This window comes from Bombus impatiens, unplaced genomic scaffold (genome assembly GCF_000188095.3).
Source record: "Bombus impatiens unplaced genomic scaffold, BIMP_2.2 scf_0733, whole genome shotgun sequence".
Classification (NCBI taxonomy): Eukaryota; Metazoa; Arthropoda; class Insecta; order Hymenoptera; family Apidae; genus Bombus; species Bombus impatiens.
This window is the reverse complement of record NT_177152.1, coordinates 257,427-265,303: the sequence shown is the minus strand read 5'-3', so window position 1 is coordinate 265,303 and position 7,877 is coordinate 257,427. Positions and strand designations below refer to the sequence as shown.

At 35.3% G+C, this 7,877-nt stretch overlaps 1 protein-coding gene and 1 long non-coding RNA gene across 12 annotated transcripts in view; one reads left to right on the top strand and one right to left on the bottom strand.

The window, feature by feature from the left end:
• Positions 1-7,877, bottom strand: part of LOC100741755 (protein scalloped) — a 345,993-nt gene that overhangs the window by 126,637 nt on the left and 211,479 nt on the right. The gene's annotated exons all lie outside the window — the stretch shown is intronic.
• LOC105681277 lies at positions 3,044-5,319 on the top strand. Its single transcript, XR_001102557.3, has 4 exons — positions 3,044-3,410; positions 3,507-3,579; positions 4,041-4,161; positions 4,242-5,319. It is a non-coding gene; the product is annotated as an uncharacterized LOC105681277 (long non-coding RNA).

Sequence of the window (7,877 nt, the reverse complement as noted above, 5' to 3'; positions counted from 1 at the left end):
GCTTATGTGGGTCCCATCTGGTCATGTCGAGTAACGGTGGTTACAGAGAATCCGGCTGGCAGTGACGTGGCCGACGAGCCATTCCGATAGTCCCTCCAATGACTTAGATTGGTATCACGGGGGCCAAGATCAGCCTCGGGGGTTCACCCGCTCTCGGTCGCTTGGTGTTGGACTCGTGGGAGGTGGTTTATAGCAAAATGGTAGCTAGATGGCCAAAGGGGGTCGCCAGGCTCAGGCTCTAGGTCTCCCTGAAGGACGTCGGCGAGAGAGTAGCGCCCCAACTACTCCGGTACAGTTCTGATGAGATGGTAGGATTGTGGAAATACGCCTCGTTCGACCTGAGACGAGTGAAGGCTCCTGTAGGCCGGAACTGATACAAATAGCAAGGTGAGGGACTAAACACGCTGGTTGGACGTATCCCAACTCCGATGGTCCTAGAAGTGCGCGGGTCTGGTATAGCTTTCTAACCCAGGAATGAAATCGTTAAAAAATAACGCTGCGTGTACTTGATAGGTGCAGTTCACGATACTTGTAAGAAATATTCGTTACAATTCAATTACAAGCAAATATCATTCATGCATTGAGTTTGAATTTGTATTAGTGTTTATTTTTTATTTTTATTTTATTTTTTATTAGTTTTTATTATTTTATACATTTGTAAAAACTAACCTAAACCCAAATCCAATATGTACATTGATGATATTCATATTTAATTGAACTATAAGTTGTAACAGACATTTCTTACACACTCGCAAATGTACAATGTACAAGGAGTCTTTAAGTTCCCCTGACCCTCGTTTGTAAACAGAAGATAAGTGGCCGCCGGCTGGCAACCAGTACTGACGCACATGCTGTCACGGGCGCACAACTGTATGCAGAATTCATTGTAGTGGTATCGATAGTTTTTTGCAAATATCTTGGAAACTTCTGTTTTCAAACTGTTGTACAGAATCATGCCAATCTTCACCACATATCAAAAAATGATCGAAATCGGAGAGATTGAATTCGACCTGTACATTTATTAAAATTAATTTCATTTTATTTTACATTCTCCATTCTGAATAAAATTAAATTGAATTAAAAATTCTAATATTACTAGATTAAATTATTATCTGAGCCTAAATTTTTATGGTTCACGATGATCAAATGATACCAGTTAAGAGATAATGATCACATGAAAATTATTATTTCTATCTAGTTTTTCTCTGATAGAACTTTATCAAATCAATTTCTTATTACTTGGCAATGAACGCTTATCTCGGCAGCAATTATACTTCGTGTAATCTTCAAGTGGATTGTGAAATATTATCATTCCCGAAAATGAATGTAGATGCTGTCAAAACGTTATGTATTTTTATATGTATTAATTCTAACTTTCTAAATAAATTAATCCTACAATGAGTCGCTATTATACTATATTATTATACTAATATTCGGTCATCGAGGTGTGCGAAATGTCACATATTACTATATACATATACCTGTTTACAATAATATAATATAACAAGTGCATAAGTATATTGCATAAGTATAGTACAGCAAGTATATTACAAATGCTATTATGTATTAATATTATAAGAATCTACCAGATAAACTCGTATATTATAAATGTTAAATTGTAACAAGCGAACGACCATCAAAAATATAGATAGACATTATTCTCCTTATTTTTGCAACGAACGAGTGTATCAGTTTTGAAAATTATCGATGATAATCAGATACAAGGTACGCTGAATACATATTTATCGACCAATATAAACGATAGAACAAGGAACAAGCGAAAAAACGGAAAGCGCAACGAAGAAGAAGAAGGCAACAGATAAACACGCCGCACGGATGCACCGTTAATCAATTTGCATAAGAGGAAAGCCGATTGGGACATTAGTGAGTGTACAAAGAGCCAAACTAGTTTAACAGAAAAATAAGAGAGGAAGAGCTGGGTATACCAGAACATAATTCATGTAATTACAGGAGAGCACATTACGCGGCAACTATCCAGCAAGGAAAGCAGGAAACGTGTATCGAACGATCGTAAAGTTGACTCGAGCCTACAGGAGCTCGAGTGACAGGAAAATTAAGTCGAATGACGTAAACGGGTTCGGCGTTTGAGGTGTTCTCCGTCTTTGTCAATCATGTTGCATGGTAACCGGAATTGTAATTTGCTGTGATGGTTGTAAATCGATTGATATTATACGTAATAATCTATTTGTGATTTATTTTATACCCTGCTGAGACAAAAATCATTAGAAATTCATGATAATGAAAATAAATATAAAAGAAAGAACCGAGATAAGAAATGTTATAAATAATAATGTTCGTATAATATAGATTTTTATTAATATTGACTTAACACAACGACTACCGATGAAATCAATTATATTATATTACTTATATTAATATACATATATTTTAAAAATTGTACATTTTCCGAGATGCCTAAAATTTACTCTAAAAGTAAATTATTTTCTAGGATTCTAGTATCATCATTTTATTTAATAAATTATGCTATTTAAAAAGAACGTTACATAAAATTTTAGTTTTAATATTTTTTTAACCCTTTTTTAATATTTTTCTTAATATACCTATAAGCGATCTATATAAACAATATTTTATTGGAGATCATAAAAATTCGAAAATTTTATTTGATTTTGAGATTCAATATACAGTAGCTATACAAAATATTTACATATATTTTTATTTTTTAATAAAATGTTTTTTTACAAGGTTCTATCATTTTCATAATACCTGATCTCTTTACTCCTATGAAAGTATTACTAAATAATATGACATTTATACTTGGGCCTAAATTATACTTTGGTGTAAATCCTATAATAAATATCACTGTGCGTAGACATTGTTTGTAACCACACATGTTTATTCTCTTTTAAAACATTACTTTCTACAATGTTTCACTTGGAATATTTCAAAGACCGAAGCAGAGAGAGAGGGGGGGGAGGGGGGCGGGCGAGGATAAACGCGAGCAAATAGCGGAGACACACGTAAAAGGTGTCTTCAAACCTTAGTTTCCTTTACCTGGCCGTTGTATCCAGCAGCCGCGTCTCAGGAGGATCATTTAACCGAAATAATTGCCAAACATTGTTTACCTTGTTAGCCGTTAGAAGCTAGCTCGTAAACTTGTGCGAGTTAATAAGCAGAAGCAAGCAAGCAAGCAGCCAGCCAGGCCGGCGGAGCTAAGCAAGCTTGAGTGCGAAACCGTGTGTAAATTAGCGTCTTCAATTTGTAACCATTCGCTTGACTTTACGCCGCAGTTCCGAGTGGCTTCGCGAGAGACGAGTGCCGGGATAACGAGATACTCGCGCAACTGAAACGCAGTGAAACATCCGGAAAATTATATATTTTTACGCTAGAGAGATTGATAGAGGGAACGGAGAATCTTTTTGTGAAAATTGGTAAAATCAGTGAAGAAGGTAGCGTTTATGATGGAATGTTTATTTCGATGTACAGTAACTATAAAAAGTATTGATGTACTGTTATGTTTATTATAGCATCTATATGAGCATACATCCAGTAATTAGGTCCAAGTACATTAAATTTCGTATTATGAAGTACACAAATTAAGTAAGTACTTAACAATGTCTTCGTGTAACTACAAGAATTGGATACTATGAAAATGAAATGTAGAATCTGATAAATGAAGGCCTCATTGGAAAATAAGGATATGTGCTAATACCTTTTTGTAGCAGCTATACATTGTTTAGTTTCAGAGTTTTATTAGAGACAGAATACTTGTTAAACTATCCAGAGATATAATCGATAAGAGATAGTTCAATAAGTTTATACCTACATATAATATTAAGTCTAAGTACACATCAAGTTTGAATTTAACCCCTGAGTGACCAGTAGTCATTCATTTTAACGTTTACGTTTTTGTAGAATACATGTTTATTACTTTTATTACAAATTATTCTTTACTATTATTATTATTACTAAGTTTGTTACTGAATTCTTTTATATAATTGAAACTGCAATCAAATATATTTAAAAATGAAAACTATAATTATGATGTCCTTATTCCGCAGGAAAGTGCATAGGAAAGTTTGTTTCACTCAAGTAGCAAACGGTATTCAGACTATTGTGTACGAATCCTCGCAACAACTGTACAAAAGTCAACAGCCATACTCCAAGAACCCATAAAACCAAGTATGTACATATAAAGCTTTCTCTGAACAGCGTCGTTTCACGACCAACAAAAGCGCTCTTGTCACGTCTCTAATTGACAGATCATCGTGGAAATCCGTGTAGCAAGTGCACACCACAGTGGATCACCCTCACGCCAAAGCTAACCTCTTCCTCTCTATACCTGTATCTCATCTTTCGCTCTATCTCTCTGTACATGATCGAAGATCGTGGCAGTTGGAAGCATGCGGATGTCGGAGAGAAGAAAGGAGAGACAGCTAGCTAGAATGCAGACGAAGGGAAAGCGGAAAGAGGAGAAGGAGGAACGAGAGGCTGCCGGTTCAGCTGCATTAATTAAACTAGCGGAGGACAATGAGCCTGTCTGCCGGCTCGCTTGCCTCGCTGTGTAATTCACGCCTCTCACGGGAAAGGCAACCCTTCGACTTTGCTTTCCAGTTTCAACCTTCCTATGGATAATTACCTACGCCCAGAGTCTCGTCTCTCTGTGTCCCACCTTCTCTCGTTCATTCTCCCGTTTGTCTGTTGTTTTCTTTCGTTTTTACATCCGCGACTTTCCAGTTCTTTTGCGACACGCGTCGCGCGTGACCGAGCGTACTATTGCACCATGATGAGCTTGTCGTCTTTGGATAAGTTGACTGATTTGAATGAAGTGAATTGAAAGCAATATCGGGATATTTCGAGTTTGGCAACTGTATTGATGGAAATATTTTGAGGAGGGTTTTCGGCATTGATAAGAAAGGGTCTGCTAGAAAATGCGAAAAGGTTAAATACGTGATATTCTTAACTTTCTAAATAAATATTTCAATTTGTATTATATCATAAATAATGCATTTCAATTGATGTCATGTTCTTTATTTAGTTATGTACAAAAGTTTAAAGCTAACCAAATAATTGTGAGAATAAGACATTGAGAAATAGATTATCTGAGACAATAATGTTTATTTATTGATTGCAAATTTGACCTATATATGACATTTAAAAAAGGTAATTAATTCCATTAACTGGAAGAAACATAATAACAGTCGTACATAGTAAGTAAAAGTCTTGGTAAGGATGCATGTTGACAAATCTGTTGTCTTCGTCAAAATTAGATAACGAATAAACATACTAACAGTAAGAAATAGTTTATATAGTGAAGCAACAAATATTTTATTTGATTTCAAATAAATTAATTTCATTTGCGTATAAAACGTTGCATGAAATATTTACGTTATTTTAAAAATAGATTATGTATCTTTCAATTTTTAAGTCCCAGAAAATTCCTATTCCACGTACAAACCGACGTTTCAGCCAGTCTCCTAATCATAAATCAAGCAGAAACAGCGCCTAAGTACAAGAGCAGCTAGAAAATTAACGAAATGCAGCTTTAAAGCACCGAAGCCTCAGAAGAAGGCAACAAATCCGCATCCGTTTCCCTCAGTCAAGAGCATGCAGGAGGGAGGGGGAATTTAAGCATCTTTGGAAGGTGAACTGCAACTGCTTACTTCAGAGTTGAGAACCACGATCTGTTGCGCTCGTCGTCAACCAAGGTGGAGTCAGACGAATCAAAGAGAGAAAAGACGAAGAGGAACGTAGAAGCAGAAGACGATCCCCAGCCGCCTCTGTGTGCTCCTTGAGAATCGGCTCGTTAGGTGGTTAGACGGAGAAGCATGCTGCCAAACGATCGACTGATCCTTTTCTTTCTTGTTTCTTCTATCTACCTTCTTCGTGACTATTTCGAGAAAAAGTTTCGAGGATTTTGCGGACACTCCAACTTCTCTCTGTTTCTACTTCGCGAGATTTCGAGAACACGGAAAGATGGAAATTGGTAGAAATCCTGGTTGTGTACACGTAGAGCGTGAAATGTATATCAACTTCTTAGAACACAGGATTTAAAAAACCGCAAAGGCTCTAGTTGTACTGAAATTTTATTTGAAATTTCTACCACTTTAGAGAGAATTATGAACAGCTACTAACCAAATTAATACATACCTTTTCTTGTGCATCACGCGTGTTAGTCATATCAGTGGCAACACGAAACCGGTGAAATATATTGTAAACCGCTGCACTTGGAGATGTGTTCATATTTTAAGGTGGGACCAAAGATATTCTACTGTGCATATGTGTAAGCACCAAGAAGGCGGGAAGTTTTTTATTCTACTATCCCCCAGTCCCAAAGAATATTAATACATTCAGCGCATATACAAAATGTAAACTAAATTAACGTAAATTAGCAAGAAAGCGATTAATACAATAAAATTTGTTTTTAACAAGATTATAATTTAATATGGATACATAAGAAAAGTTTGTTGAAACTATTTACAAGGATTATAATATACAGTATAGTTAACTAAAGCAATTACATATTGACTCCACAGTTTGTTAACCTATGTAAATCTTATTGAAAACATTTACGATACTTGTATGATACTGATCTAATGCCTACTAATCAAATAGTAATCAACAATATCTTCTAAACATATAAATAGATAAATAAATATATATATATGTTTACATTATATTTAAATGAAGAGTTAGAATGACCCCAAAATCAGCTAATCGAATTCATACGCTTTTTCGATCATCGATTCAGCAATTCCTGAGGACGAACAAGTTTCAACCAACTATCCAGGGCCGTATGATGTCAATTTGCAACTGATATGCTTACTTAGAATACATTAGTATAACATATATACAATACAATAGAAATATATAGGTACCATCTATGCACTAAAAATTACCCGGATTAAATTTCCGATTCGTTTGTCACACGTAACACTACAGATTACATTACATGTAATGTAATCTCTACAGATTACATTACATTATTAGCGTGACATATTTTGTGAGATTAGGGTTGTTGAATTGAAATTTCTTTGATTTCTAAAGGAACCTGGAGACAGTAACGATTGGTTAACATGTTATTAATTGAAGAGTATATGATAAATATATTCTTGTTGATTTTTTAATTTTGATATTGCTTGTAATTAGTAACTAAGATTGTTTGAAGGCAATATAAGTGTGGCGGATGGAAAGAGAATTTGCGTTTCGTCCCGGGACTACCGGTGGACTCGTCAGTAAGGCTATGCCCGGTAGTCCCTGCCTTAGACGTAGAGGAAGTCTCGCTAGGTGCGGTATTTGTATCAATCGCTCGTATATTCGACCGCTAGCGAGTTAGATAGACTCGTTGTCGTCGTAGCCCTCTAGTGTTGGCAGTTGGTACCAGCGGCTCGCCCGGGAGGTGTTGGGCCGCGTTGATGCCTCGACCTGTCGGCGTCCGCCACATAAGCTTTTTAAAGATAGATAAATCTATGAAATTTTGTTTAATTAATAAATTTTATCATGTGCTTTTCAATTGTTACTGATTATCATTGGCTGACTTCACATGTAGATTAATCGTTAACGTCTAAAAGTTCCAACTCGAATAAATTTCGATCTGACAACTAATAAACTAATATATTTAATATTTAATATTATCATGTTTTCCCCCTGCACTTTTTAATTGTGACCGAAAAAATTATAAGGAGTTAGAAATAACAACATAAACCAATTGACACTGATTTTAGTACTTAAAATTGATATACTCAACGATAAATAGAAACATCACTCATCTTCAATAAAATCGACATTCCATTTATATAAAAATACAATATGAGAACAGAGAAGACTAAATTGCATTTTAATAGATTTCATACGTAGCAGATTGTATACCAGTGCACTTTATATATGTGGAATAAAAA